The sequence below is a fragment of the Zosterops lateralis genome (genome assembly GCF_965231275.1).
Source record: "Zosterops lateralis genome assembly, chromosome: 3".
In the NCBI taxonomy this organism is placed as follows: Eukaryota; Metazoa; Chordata; class Aves; order Passeriformes; family Zosteropidae; genus Zosterops; species Zosterops lateralis.
Window position 1 is genome coordinate 101,103,410 of NC_139764.1, and position 18,928 is coordinate 101,122,337.

An 18,928-nucleotide genomic window follows, 5' to 3' on the forward strand; every position below is an offset into this window, starting at 1 on the left:
AAATTGAGGTTTGAAAAACCAATACACTTAACACTATTTAACTGAGCAAAATTTAAAGTTATGTACTCCCAAGCTGTTCACGCACTTTTCTACTCCAGTATCTGTGCACGTGTTATGTTCAAATAAATAGAATTTTTATCAGAGTGAAGTAAACAACCAAAAAAACAAAAACCAAACAATAATTAGAACTGAGCTTTTTCCTAATGTCAAAGGATTTTTCTTTTGTGTGTGTTTTGTAGATACCAGCCATATACTTTCTGTAATACAAATCAGTTTTAATTCACTTTGAATTCCTTGGGATATTTCAGCTTCTTTTGTCATTCACATGTTTAGGAAAAAGGGCCCTAATCATCTGCAACTGACAAAAACAAAGCCACATTTTAAGTTAAAACATAAAATGGAAATATATAAGAATAAATCAATCTCTACTCTAAAATTAGTCAAAAGTCCTGTAGTGGAATTACAGCAGGATGGATGTTACAGGTGTCAACAGTGTCAGGGTATGAAGTTATGCTCCACCTTTCCTTTATTTCTTTAATCTGTAGGAGTTTTCCCCCACACAATCTGTGCTGCAGTTAAAAAAAGCAGTATGTTCTTGCAAGCGATAGTTTGAGTAGACAGCTGTTTATTGAGCTGTGCAGTTTTTCTACAAAAAGTGTCCATGACATGAACTGAAATTTCTCAAAATTTTAAAATCTCTAAAAAAAATATTCCCCCTGACTTTTTTTCTCATCCATCCTCTCCCTTATTCTACTTCTCTTACAGACCCTGTGCTGAGTTCAGCACTAGGATCTTTGAACTGAAATGTAAGAGGTGTCAAATTCTTGGGGTGTGTTTGGCCAACTACTATTCTAGTGTCAGAAACCCATCCCCCTCTGAAATGGAAGAAAGAAAAGAATTACTCACTTGCTGGCTTTACTCAAAAATTAGCTCAGAATCCCTCTTATGAGGTTAGGTAAGTAGATGCCAATTTTTGTTTATAATTTTGCTTCATTTATCTTCAAATATTATTAAGTCCATCCCAGCAAAGCATTGCCAGTGAAGTCTCATGGATACATAGAGCTCATAAAGATACTGAATTTTCTTCTGCTGTGGTGTGCTAAGAAAGCCTGGCATCTGCTCCGGTATTGATGGCCGTCATTTGCCATCCCTTCAGCACCAGCTGGATTAGGAAAAATACCTTTTATTACAAATGAAAAACATTTAGTAACTACTTTGTGTCCCAACCATTGTTCTCCAATCATTGTTCTCCAAGTGTTGCTGAAAAATCTTGCTTTAGGAGACCTGTCTTCAAGGATTGTTTTGTATCAGATATTGAGCCATGGAAAGTCTGTTAATTAACCAATCAAAACCATTTGAAAAAAGGGCACATATAGCTGATTTTGAATAGCAAGTTGTCAAGCACATTAAGTACTGATTTTAATATGTCAGACTGTGTTCTCTTAAATGTGAAATGCTTAGTCTTCTTGACATGAGGGTTATAAGATTCAAGAATGGATTTCAGTGAAAATCTCTTTTTTTCTGATTGTATAGCTACTGGTATTGTAAATTATCTTATGCATGTTCCGGTTTTGTAGCTTTATAAAGCACTGCTTTTTTATGTACTCCTACACATATAGCCATATGCACAGCCAACACTGACCCTTGTAGCTATGAATATTTGGCATGGAGATGTTTTATGACTAATTTCTTAATAAACTAGAAATCTCATTCCGATAAACACCTAATTCACAAATTTAACACATTTGGTTTTATTCTCCAGAAATATAAAATCAAAAACTGCAAAATTTGTCTTTTTTTTTTTTCTCAACAAAAACAAAATATTAAATTAATGTAAAACCTCCAAATTTACAAACCCAACCACTGAAGACAGGAAGAGTTAAGTCTTGGTCATACTTACAGCTCAACTTCTGGGCTTTAACCAGCTGTAAAATCCCCTCAACAAAAAGCTTATTGCAAATTGATAATGAATAACATTCTTAATCCAAAGATGTTCTCATAAACACCTAAGAAGGGAAGAACAAGCTATTCTATTAAATTATGTTGATGACCTATGCTTTTTGCACAACAGAACATTCCTGATATCTAATAAAGTAACATCAAACTCACAGTAAAAGCAGGAAAAATGTTAAGTGGACCTATACCATACATTTGTATGTACAGATAATCAGGTAAAGCTGCCTGTATGTTCATGTGTATGTATCTACATGTATATACAATTTTTCATGTGCTTATGTACAGATATATATGAATATATATCTATATACATTGGTGTTATGTGTGTTTATTAATACTTCATAGAGTTGCAGTTTAGGTGGCTGTAGTCCAGAATTCTGGAAGGTAAGAGGTTATTACAGGAAAGCATTATAGTGTGCTCACTCAATTCTTACAATTTTTTACTAAGCATCAGTTTCTGGCTGCTGTCAAAGACAGGATATTGGTAGATTCTAAGTCTGACCCCATGGTGCTGTGCTTGCTTTCACAAGTAAATCATTTTTATTTTTAATACCTCAAAGTAAGATCCTGTCCTATAGTAAAAAATATATATTGCTCAGAAGAAACCATAACCTAGTGCATGTGCTCTTCAAGGGCTGTCTCAGCATTGGACAAATGTTTCATAGGGGTGCCTTATACTTTAGATCTTGAAAACCAAACCCTTGCTTATGTAGGTCTTCAAAAAAAGGGATGTTCTCTCTTCCTTCCAAGCTTTAACTCTATGTGACATTGATTCAGCCACCCAGCAGGAACAGTTAAAAGGTATTTCAGGCACCTATGGAACTTGTCCTTTCTTCCCCCCTGATGTCCTTGCCACAGGAACATATTCTCACAGGATCATGACGTGCCATTACTCTTTCAACAGAACAGGCTTTCAGCAAGAGTTTCTTCATTTTCCAGGTTCAGATGTTGCTTTGACAGTTTGTCCATAAAAGGCTCATCATTTTTGATTTTGGCTGGTAATAAAATTGCTTGTTTGCCACAAAATGACATTTGCCATTATTTAAAACAGTAAATTCTCTATTTCTGACACAATTCAGCATAATTACCCACCATCTTTCCAAACTTTACCAGTCTCTTTTTTTATTTTATTTTATTTTTTTTTAATTCCTCTGTTAATTAAATTGCTATGGAATTCTCTGAGTTAAATTCATTTTTGGGTTAAGAATTTTTAAAAATTCCCTTATTTCACTAATAAATTCACTGTTAATTTGATTAGTAAAGGTAAGTCTTCTAAAGATGACACTCTAAGCTGAGCCATTCTGAGCTGGAGAATCGCTTCTACACATAAAGAGATCTTTTCTATATTAGCAAGATGATTAGCTAGAACTAAATATTTTTCAGTTGTCTTCTATCAGTAAGGACCTTATATATATAAATGCACAAATAAATGTACACTATGTGTGTGCATGAAACCGTTATGATGTTACAGACTTTTAGGAGTAATTTTTTCTATGATTTGTAAGCATTCTGTTCACTAAGATGAACAAAATTTGAGGTAGAATTTTAAAAAATGTATACACAGGACTTTTCATCCTCTGACTAAATTCAAGCTCTGTGTTGGAGACGGCATGCTTATTAGTATGCAATATACTTTGCTCTTTTCTTTCTAAGCCTGAGTCAACACAGTCATGCTGTCTTCAGTCAGTGCTGCAAACATTTCTTATTTCATAAAGAGACCTTTTAAATTTTAAGTAACTTGCATATTCTTAAAAGCTAGCAAGATGAGTGGTAATTACCATGTAGAATTGCAGACATTAGTAGGAGACACTGATCTTTACTCCTGCTGATACATGTTAATTAAAAAAAAAAAAAAAAAAAAGAGAAGTGATATTGCTAGCAGTAATCTTGAACCCTGTGTGGATATAACATGACTTTACTGGGTCTTCTTTGTTAAGCTTGAATAGCATGTTGCAGCAGTACAGGCAGCAATGCCTAAGTTAAATAAAAGGAGATACTTTTAGAAGAACCTTGCTGGATTTTTATCTCCGTCTTCAATACTTCAGCATAAGTAGACTCAGTTCCACTCTAGTCACACTTGTGTCCAAGATAAAGATTACATTTTCCTTTTCATGACAGAATCACAAAGAATAGCCAAGCTTGGAAAGGAGCTCTGGAGACTGTCAAGTTCAGCTCAAAGCTGAGGTTGTTAAACAGCCAGATTTTAATATTATGAAGACCATTTTAACTTTGTATTAGAATGCAGTACCTGACCGAAGTGAATAACTCACAAAATTTTAGTAAGTTTTTAAACCCTGTTGCTTTTATTAATCATGTTTGTCATCTCATCTTTCATAAGCCCATGTTGGCCGCTCTTCCTTTCACTTTCTGGCTAGTACATATTCATTTTATGTTGCCTGGGAGTACATGTATATCCCATTTTCATATTTCAAATATCGTTGTAGACATTTTTTCACATCTTCATGATAGGAAATTAGCAAAATTCAAATTATATTTTAGGATTAAGTTTCCAACTTTGCTAACTTAAAAATGCTAATTTTTTTAATAGTAAGTTTCCATTCCCATGTGCAAACTTAGCACCATTTCTAAAGAGGACCCTGTTTGCCCCACAAAAACACCCAGAGCCGTGTGCAAGCTCTAAATCCTGTGACACACTTCTGCAGCTCTGGCTTGCCATGGAGATTTCAGAGAGCATCCTCACAAAGGGAAACTGAGCAATTGGAAAGGTGATAAAGCATTGCAACTTCCTTTTACCTTATCTTGTTTTCATGTTAGATGGTCATCATCTTCCCCTTTCCCTAACAATAATATCCACAAAATACTTTGAAGGAAGAAAAATATCAAACCTTGCATCTAACTGTAAACTTCCCAAAAGAAATGTTAGCCATTTAAAAAAAAAAAAAAAAAAAAAAAAAAAAAAAAAAAAAAAAAAAAAAAAAAAAAAGAGATTGTAGTCATTTCCCTCTTTGTAATTTCTGCTTCTGCTTTTGGGTTATGTATTGTTAAATTTTCTCGTATTTTCCAAAACATACTGAAATTGCTTCTTTAAGAAGGTGTTGTTACTTATTTTCTCATATCAGATTGATAGGGACTAAATTAAAATCACCAGTCTCACTGATGTCTGAAAATGCAGAGAGATGCTTTTCACAGAAAGTCTAATCTTTTTCAGGCTGAAGGAATGCCAGAAGTCTCAGCTGTGGTCTCTGGGTCACATCTAGCTTAGTTCCACCATGACCTTAAGTCATTATCACCTGGCAGATGTCTTACGACCTATGGGAAATCGGTTTGTTTTCAAACTTCATCTCCTATAAAATGCTGGGTTTCTTATATATCCATGTCCCTGATGCAGGGCTTGACAGCCAAGCAGACAGGCTGAGAATTGAGTGAGCACAGGCGCTGAACACCTCTGCTCTGCTAGAAATGGCTTCTTCACAGCAGAGGTGAAAGCGGTGCTGGAAGCTATGTATAAAATGCTTACTGAAAACCTGGACAGTCCTTTCTCTTTGGAGAGAAAGGAGAGGCAGGTTTCTAATGCTGCCATTAAAAATCACCCTAAAAATGCCACTGTATGAAGGAATGCAAATTCAAAGCTTGGGGGAAGAAGGGAGAATAGCCTTTCTATTTGTTTTATACCCATTTTGGAAATGTGAGGGAACTGTTTCAAAATTAAGTTGCCTGGTCCCAAAAAAAGCTAATAATCACCAACTGCTACTGAAACACTTAATTCTAATTAATTCCTCATTAACACTCAGTTAGGATGCCACTCCACATATACCCAATAGGAAGAAATAAATGAGATGAACAATAGATATTCTGCACTACTGTACAGGATATTTTTTCCATTAAGTTGTGTTCAGCATCAAGAGTGTCTCATCTTGTAGTGTCAGAAATCATCTCAATGTCCTTGTTGTGCTGATCAGAATAGATTTTTCTAATATCTTGGAAAGAGATGTTATCTCAAATCAGAATATTCTCACTTTATAAAAGTATCAGATACTTTAAAATTAATTTTAAATTCCAAGTATTATTACTTGTTCTCTAAATTGGAGGGATATTGTACCAATTTCTGTTAATTGCATTTTGTGTATGCATGGAAAACAAAGTGTTTTTTGAGACTAAGCATTGAAGATGCACTGTTAATTTAATAAACCTTCACTTCTGATATAATTTGGCATTCTTTTTACAATATTGATAGCTGGAGTGATTTTCAGTGTGAGAATCTTGCAATGTAGAGTATCCTAAATCAAGCCACACTCACTGGAATGAAATCTGCTTTTGCTCAATAAAGTTTCTCTCCCTCACATTAGGAATTTAGGAAGGGGGAAAGAGGATGCTTGTCACAGTACATTTGGTTAGTAGCATTCTTTAACATCTGGACTGAAGTGATATTTATAGATAACTCTTTTGTTTGTTTTTGTCTCATTCACTGGTTAACCATGGTTTTGGAAACTGTAATATATATCACCTGATTCCATTTTACTTTGGTTCAAAGATTCAAACTTGGATTCTAAATTCAATTTCTCAAAAACCAGACTTGGAGCCTTCACACTGCTCAAAGTCTCAAGGCACTATCACTGTCTCATAAGAAGCAGGTTATGATGGTGCTGCACAAATCATATCTGTGAATTTCTGATTGTCCATATCCTAATGCATGACAAAGGTATTTAATTGTCAATTTCTAGATCATAGATTTTTATATGTATGTGAATAAATATATAAATGTTTATAGATGCATAACCTATTTTTACCTACCTTAATAGCTATGAACATGTACGCTTATAAATGTCTTATCTTATAAAGTGGGTGACTAGGTGAAAAAATCAATGTTATGCTCAGGAATATCAGTATTATTAAAAATGTTTGTCAGTTAAATTTTGGAAACAGTTGTTTAACTCAATTACTGTCTATGTTGGTCTTTTGATCCAGAGTTAGTTAGAATTTCTCAGAATTCATCATACAGTATTATTATCAAGTCTTTCCATTAAATTTAATTAATCTTGTGTTTCTAGTGCTGTTGACATTTTGCAAACCATCAGACTACCAGAACCATTGAAAAAACCCATGTAGGAACATATGACACAGATAGTTTTTAAAATGTCATACTTCTCTGACAGTGAATGCAAATTTATTTCATTCAAACATTTATTCTGTGATAAATAATGTACCTGGAGCCTCAGAGATATAATGCATGCAAAAAAAAAAAGTGGAAAGGTCTCATTTTCTTCATGGTTTTCTTGTCACCCTCCACAACAAGTCTATACACACCTTTTTAAAAAACTCTACTAGCAATTAATATAAGTAGACCTTCTCACAACAATTCCTATAATAAGGACAAATTTTCTAACCAGATGGACCTTTCCAACTGCCTGGAACCACATTTTAAAAGGACTATTAATTGAGTCTGTTGTGATTAGATAATTAATACATGGAAAAGTACTTGACGAAAAATGTGGATTTAAAATTTTTAATGATGTATCATAAATTAGCTAGCACAATGAAATGAGTAGCTGAGTTTCCTACTCCCCATATTTCCTGCTGAAAAAATTAACAGTCCAAAGGCTTTCAGCGCCTGTTTGGAACATCTAAATGTACAATTTCCTGGTCTTAATTAGAAGTATAATAAAACATTTTCATGGGGTGTCAGACATGGAAACGCATTACTTCTCTCAGCAGACATGGGCTTATATTTAAAAACAATACATCTATCAGATGCTGTATTTTTCATAGCTGCAGAAGTCTAGTTATAGACTTCTGGTTATAGATTTCTCCTTTTCTTCATAAGCTTTTCAAACTCATATCCCTATGAATCACTCTGTGAATTCCAGTGGTTTGTGTTGCAAACACTGATGCAGACCTGGAGGACAGTGTGAATTGTGCTTTTGTCAGGTTTTCCACTAAGCAATTCCTTTGACAGCAGCCTGGATTTGATGGAGTAATTGGCCAACTCTACAGCTGTGACTGAAATACCTGCTCAAAGTCAAGGGCAAATGGAAAGGTCTCGGAGACATCTTAATCCTCAGAGAATTATAAATTTTGTACTTTGTTGTATTAAGGTTTATATTTACTATGGTTTTGCTCTGTCTGAATGATTTACCTGTTTAGATATTCAAATATTTTTTTTCATATATGAATATATAAAAAAAACTTTGGAAGCTCTAAAAATTATTATTTATCTACCTTTATACTTTGTAAAGTATACACTTACAACAAAAACCAGTCATTTCTATTAGCCTGCAGTTTGATCCTGTCAGATCCGTTTCAGAATGAAACAGCTGTGCACAAGTACTTTACAATCCTAGAATTATATCTTTTTGGGTTTTTGGTTTGTATTGGTAGGGTAGAGTTATTTTAATCAGTAAGATTTATAATCCAAAATTTTGTCTATGTAGCAGAAAAAAACCCTACTATCTGGTTCATGTTGAAAACTCATGATAGAGAGTGAAGTGAAAGGAATTTTTTTCTGAGGCCTTACATGATGTGCAGGGGCATTTGAGAGTGTCAGGTATGCTCAGGAAGCAGGGTGTGCATTCTTCCTTAACCCCAAAGTTTCCTATTTTGGGTTATTCCTGAATGCTACAGCTCAGCTTCCAGTCCAAGTTATTGACCTGTGTGAATTAAGGAGTATGCAAACACAGACGACATGCACACACACGGATGAAAAGACTTATAACCTCAGTAAGGTCTCCTGTTCATTCCGGAAGAAAACTACATTTCTGATATTTTTCTACAAGGTATATTTGAACTTTCAGTCTTAATTAAAGTACACAACTTTATTACCATGATAGTATAGCAGTAATATTTAATTTCTCCATGAGAATTATGGCTCAAATTGACCACATGCTCAAACATATCATGTCAGATTGCTCTTCCATTCCTGAACAGACAGTAAAAACCTATTCCAATGTAATATGAGGCTGTCACTGACGTCAGTATAAGATCAGATAGAGTCTGTATTGTGAAGCACAGCGAAAGAAAAATGAGGAAATAAAGGCCTCTGGGAACTGCCATCTAGTTAGAGCTGCTCAAGAAGAAATACATATATGAGTTAGGGCATCTGTCCTCTCTTCTCCTCCAAACAATCTCTGATAGTGTAAAGTTTCCCTTAAAGTATATTTCCACAGGAGGAGAGATAGGAAATACCCAAGATCCACCAAAATAAAAAAACAATTGAAGCACTTGTAGTGGGCTCCCCCTAGCCAGCAACCCTGCGGTGGGCTCCTGCCAGCTGCATTTCAGTGAGTACTCAGTAGACCAAGGTTTTTCGTCTTTAGGAATCAGCTTGTGGGCTTCATGAACAAAAGCAGATCGTTTTCTAATTTTCACCTTTCCGAAGCCCTTCTTCTCTGAACATCACACTAATTTTGTAGGCATGAACAGCCAATCCAGTCTTGCAAGGGATAAAAATACCTCTTTCCCCACAAAACATAGGGAGTGCAGCTTACCCAGCTGGAAAGTCTGTGTATCATTGATCTTTATCATTCAGAGCTTTTGAATGCTTTAGATTCATTAATTATATGTGGTATGAGATCACAATTTATTCTTCCCTGATGCCCAACTTGGAGAGTTTGGGGGAACTGACAGATCCTTTCTGGGGCTTCCACAGCCAGTGAAGCTGACAGGGATTAATGACTCTTTGCCCATGAATAATTTTTATCTGCTAAGATGCACTTCACAGTCCTCCAAACTTTGCAGCGAACATGTTGCCTTTCCTCTGAGTCAGAGGCACATTCCTGTTGGGGCTTGCAATGCAGAAACTTTGTCTGTGCCAATGTATTTACTCTTGCTTGAGCATCTGCAATTGCTGCAGTCATATCATTTTGACCTATCATCCTCATTCATCAGCCAAGTTGAGTTTCCAGATTGCAGGCACTATGAGAAATCTTAGAAGGCTCCTCCATTCTAAAATACACTCCCAAAACAAATGCCAAAGAAAAACCATGAAGGTGAAAAGTTGATTTAAAATCTCTGGTTAAAGTGCCAGGGTCAAGTAAATTTTCTATGCAAATTTCTTGGTCTCCACCCAAAACAGGTATTTATCATAGCAGCTACTACATTTCTCATTAATGCTGTTGTGCATTTTGTTACTTAAAATTACTAGAAATGCAGTAAAATCAAGTTTGTAGGGAATTTGGACTCTGTTAAATTTCAGTAAAAATAGTAAAAACAATCAAACATTGATTGAAGTGGGGGGTTGAATAATCCTTTTTTTATTTAAAATTGTTGATTGACAGTAAACTATGCTGTACCTACCAAATGTGCCTATAACTTTTCAAAATGAAAGCTGAACTACATGTCTTAACAGGAATCTTGACAAATAACATACAGTTAGATGTTGCTTAACATAGAGCAACCATGCCCTTGTCCATCATTAATCTGACTCTGCCACGTTTCATAACTGCACCTGGGAAAACACAGGCACACCCAGGCAAGAAATGAAAACCTAGTGAGCAAATAAGCTCCTGCTAATCATGGAATAAGAATGAATTTAGAAAGCATGATGATTTTAACTCATCTCAGGAAACTCTGAAACTGTACCTTTTGTGGGGAGATGGAGATAGAGAAAAGACATTATATGAAAAAAAAAAATTTAGCAGCCTGCCTGTATATAATTCTCCACTTAGGGGGATAAATAACACTGGGGAACACAGAAATACTGTAGAACACTGTGTGAAAATGTGAGTGATCCAGAAGGAACTTGACACATTTCAGAGAAGGGGAACTGTGCAGGTACCCTGAACTTCCCAAGGTGGAAGAAAAGAACTGGTGTCAGGCTTGTACAGATCAGCTGAGGAGTGGCTCTGACACCTTCTGACCCATTGCCTCAGGCCGTCTTCAGGCAGAAACTGCAGGGTTAGGGACAACTCAGGCATTTCCTTCACACTGAAAGCTCAGAAAGACCTCCTCTTGGAGCTGTACTTTCAGTGGTTAGCTCAACTTCTGCCTGTAAGGCAGTGGACGTAGGCTAAGAATTAGGCAGATTATCAAAAAAAGCATATATTTCACTGGGACAACAGAAAATACACCATTCCAACCAAATATCTTGAAATCATAGAAAATATAGCTGATATTGTACACATTGACCAGCTATGGTTCCTCATCTAACTTCGCTTCCAACCTCAAATGAGCTTCCATAAAGCTTGGAAGTTTCTTTGATATTACCTATTTTGTATCCTTATAACTTAAGACAATTGCAGAAAGCTATCCAGGAAAATGAAAATCCCAGTGAGAAGTGAATCTAAGCTAAAAACATGGGAGTAACTGCAGACATCAATAGAGTAGGAGCTGACATCTGAACTAGTGGCCTAGACTCCTCAGGAAGTAAAGAGAAATAGGTGTTTCTTGGTGCCATTTATTATTTCCTGATGTGAGTATATAAAACAGGCATGAGAAACTGCATTTCCAGAGTTTATTTCTCCACACAAGCTACAGGAGGAGGTAAGGTTGCTTCCCAAAATGTAGGTGCTTCTCTAAACAACTAACATTTGGTGATAATGAGATCTATCTCCAGTGAACGAGGCTTAACTTGCTGCCCTTGCTGTCCGTTTTCCTTTTTATGTAGTCCTTGTGCATTACTTGGATGTCATTTAATTTTTTGGATGGCCTGTTAAAATATAAAATGCTTCAGAACCCCATGCTATTCCAGAAAAACAATGAGACAGAAGAGCCTTTACACTTGTTTTAGCCATCTCGCATCACTTCAGGGAGAGATTACACTTCCATGACTACTTGGTGTTGTTCCAAGAGCAAGGCATGGCTATTACACTCAGTTTTGAGCTGTGCAGCCCTCTTGTTTGATTTACAAAAGTATGAAAAAGTGAAAAATTTTGACCTTTAAAAAGCATGAATAGATGCATTACTGAAAGAAAACAAAAGAAATTCTTCACTTCTTGATGTATCTAAGAGAGTAATACAAAACTCAAAAAAATCAATATTTTTCAAAGCTTTGTGGCTGTAAAAAGAAATGTTGATCTGAGCCATGTGGGCTGTTTGTTTGTTTAGGTTTCTTTCTTGACAATTTTTCCAGGAAGAAGTGTTATCTTTTCCCAATTAAACTCTTCAAAACTACCCCAGCTTCAGTCAATCTTCACAACCAAGTAAAAACCATGACAGAAAGGTTTAAAAAGAAAAGCTGACATATACTGTCTGGCACTGAAATTAAAAATTTTATAGTATCTTTTAAAAGTTCTTGGAAATTACTTCATTATTTACTTTTTCTATCTTGAACTGAATTTTTGACAGACATATTACCGTTTCCTTTGTTCATATTTGAGTGCTGAATTATCTTTAATTACCATGAACATTCTGCCTGCATAAAAGGACTAACAAACCACTACTGTCAACTTTTGCTTACGTACGTTCTGCTTACACATGAGGTATCAAAGACTTAGAAGAGGAAAAATTAACTGTAAGTAAATTAATATAAGTGGACCCAGGAGCCTTTTAGAATGTAGAATGGATTACAAGTTGAGAAAAAGTATTCATTTCCCCATGGACTTTTCAGAAACTTCAGCCTCTTTTATCAGAAATCTGAGGAAAAGGAAAAAAAAAATAACCTTTTCACTTAATGGCCAAAATAATTTATTATCATTTCACTAGGACAGAAACTGTTTTTCATGCTTTGTACTGGGCAGGGTGGTGTGTGTGTATGGGTAAATCATCTTACAAATCTCTTTCTGCTAACAAGCAAAATATTTTAAATAAAATTTCTCTTGATCTACCAGTAAACAACTTTTTATTGCTTATAAAAACAGCCAATATCCATATTATTCAGCTCCTAGTTACATATTATTCAAATAATAATTGCAGGTTATTATACAAATAGTAGTTACATGTTGCAGCTCTAATCATGCCACATGTCTTCACATGAGAGTTGTGTGAAGATACAAAACACAAAATTGATAATAGGATAGTTTAGCTGTGCCAGCCTATTTGGATTGTTGGTCAGGAATAAAACATCACTTTCACAAGTCGCCTGAAAGGACAAATTCTAGGCCTTGTAAGCCCAAGCTTAAAGTCATTGCTTAGTTCAAGACATAGCAGAAGTAAAACTGCAAGCAGCCACTCTTCTGCATCTCTGTGTAGAAGGGTTTAGCAGCCACACACTGCACAGTACAGCAAATACAATGATACTTGAAATCTGTACAACAGTCTATTTTTAATGTACCAAAATTAAATTAAGTTTGGTAATAGCTCTGACACTATATGCATTTACTTTGTGTGCCTACAGGCCAAGTAACTCAGTTAGTCTTCACTGACATGTCATCATCTTCCTCAGGTCCAAAACTATGATCTTTGTTCTTAAAATTTTTTCAGAAATTTTAATTTTAAGAGATAAGAAATCATTTAATAATTTCATTCAATTACAGCAAATAATTTCACCTGGAAATTTAAAACTTTAGAAGAAAAATTATTCATTAATGAAACAGTTTTGCTAAAAATCTTGTTATGGTACATGATTTTTTTATTATTATTATTTTAAAATCATATTGAGTCTGGCACAACAAATGAATAGCAAAAAGAAAAATCGTAATAGCCCTTAACCAATGGATCAACACTAAACTATTCCAACTATTTTGCTTTGACAAAATTTTCAGCTCAACTACAAAAAAAGAAAAAAAAATCTATTCACAGGAATGAGCAGAATGTCCAATAGCATTGTGATTGGAAAAGCTAAATTTTTTTTGCGCTGGAGCTGTGCCTCCCAAAGTGTGTAGAGTGTTACCACCTCTCTCCTCTTCTTCCCTCCATCCTCCTCTTGAGTCCATCATGAGTGCTGGGCAGGCCCTGTGAGCTGTGCAAGCTGCAGTGCCGGCACTGAGAGGAGAACCGCACTGCCACCATCTCACCTGGTGACAGGGCAGCTGGCAGCTGTGCCACAGGGCTGGATCAAGGCCTTACAGGACATCTGCAAGGCTTCTGTCCATTTCTCTGAGGTTTGCTTCACTGGCCCCCATAAGCCACCAGACAGAAAACTGACTGAAGGATGTCTTGAACATTTTCTCTCTGCTGTTTACCCCCCGACTCTGAGCCAGTTCCTGTCCTGTCCCCAGTGTAGTCTTGCAGGCTGCTGATTAGCAACTGAGAAAGTGCCCTGACTCACCACTTTCCTGTGCAGCCAAAGCTGACCTCGAGGATTGTGATTATAAGAATAAATAAAACACAGAAGACAGAGATAAGGAACTGGATTCTCATAATCCACATTCATTTTCAGCACTGTCACTAGTACAGCTTTTGTCCCTGTCACCTATCACCCCCCCGCCCGGACACATTTAGGAGTGACAACAGTACAGGCAGAAGACTTTTCAACTGTCCAGTTATTTAACTGAGACTGAGAAGTTCAGTACTTTTTACCCCACAAAAACAAATGCACTTTTGGACTCATTTATAGTAAAGAACATAAGATCCACTCTTTGGAATGCTTTTAGGAAAGAAGGGGGAAAACTTTCATAACACAAGATAAATTGGTTTTGTTCTCCTTAATTTTGTTCCTCTTCTTACATAGCTTTTCTCCCTTTTCCCATTATAGATGACTTGCTAAAAATACTAACTCTCGAATTGTATTCAATTCACCTTATTTAGTACTCTTTTTCCAAGTCCCAATTCCTTATCAACATTTGCTATTTAGGAATTTTATTTGTGATTGCAATAGGTGCAGAAGAGGGCCCTTGGAAGAAAAAACAGGATAGATCCATTTAACTCAAAATGAAACCTCATAATTTTACATGATTTTAAATTATTAGAGCAGAAACTTGCATTAAATATAGACATTTCTGAGACTGAAAGAAAATACAAAATACCACCACTGCAGTCTGGAAAACAAAGTATTCTCCAGTTAGGTTTCACTTGCCTGAGTGTGTTTTGATGCTTTGCTTTATTTTGTGTTATTACTTAGATTTGAATTTCCCTGCAAGCCTCACCTTCACTTTCCACTTATTTACAGGTTCCTTCTGAGCATGTATATTGTTTCCATTTCCAGAATCCCTTGATATGTTTGAACTGCTATTATATGAAACACTTTAACTGATTATCTCATTTATATTAAAAAAAAAATTGTCATGTGGCATGGATGAAGAATACCATTGAAACAAAAGAAATCCTGAAAAACCCACTCAAAAAGTGGCAAACCCGTAGCCAATAATTCCTTTAGAGTAGTTACAATAATCTACACAATAATTCAATAAATTCAAGACATTAGCGAGGACACAATTTTTGATCCCAGCTTTGAGCAGTTATTAAGCTCAAAAGGAATCATCAATCAGGGTTAGGAAAACATGATCTTTGAAACATTCTTCCTGAGGCATATAGTGCTGTGCACTAATTAAGTTTATACTGTATTATTTGTCAGGTTATCATTTATTTATGACAATATCAGCACTGATAATTTTCTGAAGTATAGGTCACCATTAGTTAATTATGTATGATCAAATCTAGAATTAATTTCTACATTGTGTAGAAAGACTTCACAGAGGATGCACAGATGTCTGAGCTTAAAGTAAATACAAATACTGGGAACAACAGGGTAAGTATGGTTTTGTATGGTGATTTTGGAAGACATCCACCTGCAACTGGGAACATAACTTATTCACAGAGAATACTTCCTTTGTAGTTCTTTGTTTTAATGAAGTTATTAAATTTCTGATTTAGTCTATTTAAATTTTTTTACCATCTTCCCTCTTGTAGTGTAACTCGTCTTGCTGCTAATTTTCCTAATGTTGCTCTTATCCATAAATTCCAGCAAGGCTTAGCTAGTAAGTTCTTCTTCTGGAGCTATTCCAGGCTAAAATGTGTCTCAAATTGGTGGCAATTCCACTGGGCTCCTGATATGTGCACATAAATACACACACTCATGCATGCAATATACACACAAACAGTCGTCCAAAATGACCAACTATGAATTAAATATACAGCCTTGAATGACAGTTTTGTTTCTTTCATGCCAAGAGTTTATACCATTTAGACTTTTTTGAGTTTTCAGTTCTCACAAACTCAGAAACTTAAATTTATTTTTATTTCTAGGTTGCCTGTCAAAAGAGGACAAGCACCTAACACCTCACAGCCAGGTGAGTCAGCAGCACAGCTCTGCAGCTCTGGGTGATGTACTCAGACCTGATATGGCATAACACTGCTGGCCTACTGAGTATTGCACCTCCAAATGTGACAGAAAAGACGAACCTTCTTTTTTTCAAAAACTGAAACACTAAAGACCAAAGAACAAAGTGATGATAAACCAAAAATCTTCAGTCTAGGCACCATAAAGGGTCAGGAAAGAAAACAAATGCAGAAAAAGAGGAAGTATTCTGAACATCAAATGAACATTTATGTCATTTTTGGCTCTGCTAACACAGACCAATCCCTGCAGAAGACACCAATTCCAGTGCAGCCTGTAATTCCAGTTATACAATCTTCTGTTTCCACTGCTTCTGTGTAGAATGCATGGAGCTTACGGTAGCATCTTGCTGTGTCTTTGTGTGCTGTGCTCCAACTGCTCTAGCATCATTATGATTATTAGTTCTAAAGTTCACTAAACATTTTCACTGCCTCATCTGTTTTATGACTCTTGCAGTGAATGTATTCCATTATGATTAGTAAAACAGAGGTATTTAGAGAAGTATTTATGGATTAAATACTATTAAAATTTTAAGACGAGGATATTTCTAACAGAGCTTGTTTATTGTATGAGAAATATCAGCCACAACAACAAAACCAAGAAGGGCAGAATGCACTCCAGCTGCCTCACATTTATATTTATTAAAAATTTTATTATAACTCTGCTAAATCCGAGTCTAAATTCACATAAACAAGGCTGAATGCATGTACCTACATGGAAAACAATGGTGTTACAGCCACTTACACCTTTTCAGCATTTGTCTCACATTGTGTTAACACATCTCCTAGTGTTTTTCAGTCCCAATTTGAAACAGCAGGTGTTGTTGCATGAATCATGAATTATACCCAATTACATTTGTTTTCTGTTGTGAAATATTTTTCACAGAGGAGTACAATGAGGGTAAACCTAATTGAAGCCTTAATAGACAATAATCTCATCTCAGGTAGAACAGCTTGAATCAGAATCAGCTTCACTGAAACCAATAGCTGATTGGTTTCACTGATCTTCGTTGCCTTGTGATGGATAAATAAAGCAGAACACGGACATTTTATACTCATTTAGTACTGGTTCATGAAACAAGTTAATAACAAGGAAGGTCTGCCACATGCTCTCTGTACTTCCTGTTCTGGGTTAACCCTGGTGGTTCACTAAGCATCACATAGCTGACTGTCCACGTCTCCAGCTCTCAGTTGGATGGGGAAAAAGGAAAAGAATAAAGGCAATAGAAACTGGGGGCCAAGAAAAAAACAAAAAAGGTTAATTAATAAAGAATATGTGGAAGAAGAGAAAAAAATCCCAAAAAACCTAAGTGTTGTAAACGCAAGCACTCACCACCTCCCACGGGTAGAACAATGCTCAGCCATTTACCAAGCAAAAGATTGCAAACCTCCCTAAAACTCCCTGTTTTCCCTTTCATTGCTGAGCATGATGTTATATGGCAAGGAATAATCTCTTTGGATAGTTGAGGTTATCTCCCCTTCTATCCCACCGTGCATCCACCAGTCCAGTCTCTGGAGTGGGGCACATTGAGAACCAGAGAGAGCCTTGATGCTATGCAAACACTGCTGGAAAATTAGTGCACTGTCAGTTCTGTTTTGGTAACAAATCTAAAACAGAGTGCTATATAAGCACCTATGAAAAAAGTTAACTCAATCCTAGCCACTCTCAGTACAATTGCCTTATTATAAATACATATAAATATATATTTATATATATAAACATATATTTCCATATATAAATATGAATCTTCTGTTGTTTGTTGGTTTTGTTGTTGTTTTTTTTTTTTTAATTTAAGCTGGAGTTGTAATAACTGGTAACTTAAGAAAAAATTTAGTTTACCCTAAACTTCAATGATTACCTCTGTGCTGCTTAAACTATGTTATTTGAAAGCAATTAACATTCATTCTCTCTTCTCAGTTTAAACCCCTATTAGCCTGTTTCTAATCAAACTGTGGAAGAATTACCACTTTCAAATCATGCTGGCATTTTTCTGGAAATAAAACAGTCAAATATATCTGGCAACATATTACATGTATACAGCAAATGAAACACGTTGGACACTTTAATTTCTGTATACCTTAGCACTGTCAAAGGAAACACAGCCATTTTTCTGGCTTTAGATGAAAGCATATGTTCACTAAGAGCACAACTTAAGTTGGTTTTCATTTTATATTTGGAACATGGAACACACTTTAGAGTTCTGTGCTGTGCTCTGAAGCACCAGTGACTGGTCTTTGGAGGGCAGACCTTAGGGTATGCACAACTCTGAGAAGAGAAGGGCTACACTGCTAACATGGGCCTTTCTCACTTCTAGCTATGAACACCAAGAGTAGGGAGACCTGAACTGAAAACTGAGAACCAGAAAAATGTACCCAGAGCCATAGAGGGGCTGTTATTATTGGTGTAGCCAGAGTGCTTTGAGGATGTCAATTCTATTTCCAGATCCAAACTTGGTTATGTGGAAGAGAAGGGGGATGTTTACTGAGTCTCCACAATAGTACTTTTGGCTGACTCAGAGAGGAGCAGATGAATTGCCTTTGTATCTACATCTGTGAGCAGCATCACAGGAGCAGTACCACACCTCTGCCTGGGGAAGGCTGGTGGCAGAAGACCTGCAGCACTGTCGTAAATGAGAGATTTCAAATTGCTTAGATTGCAGAAAATATTAATCCATGAAATTATTGTTATTTCTAACAGAAGAAAAGCAGTCTGCTAAAAAGATGCTACATTACCTCACACTGAAACATATTGTCCTTTGCTAGCATATTACCTTTTGGGTTGGCCCCAAAATACTCTTTCAGTAATACTTTTCTGTTTAAGTGGATTAAACAGAATCTGATTAAGTGGGTTCTGTTGCTGGTCCCT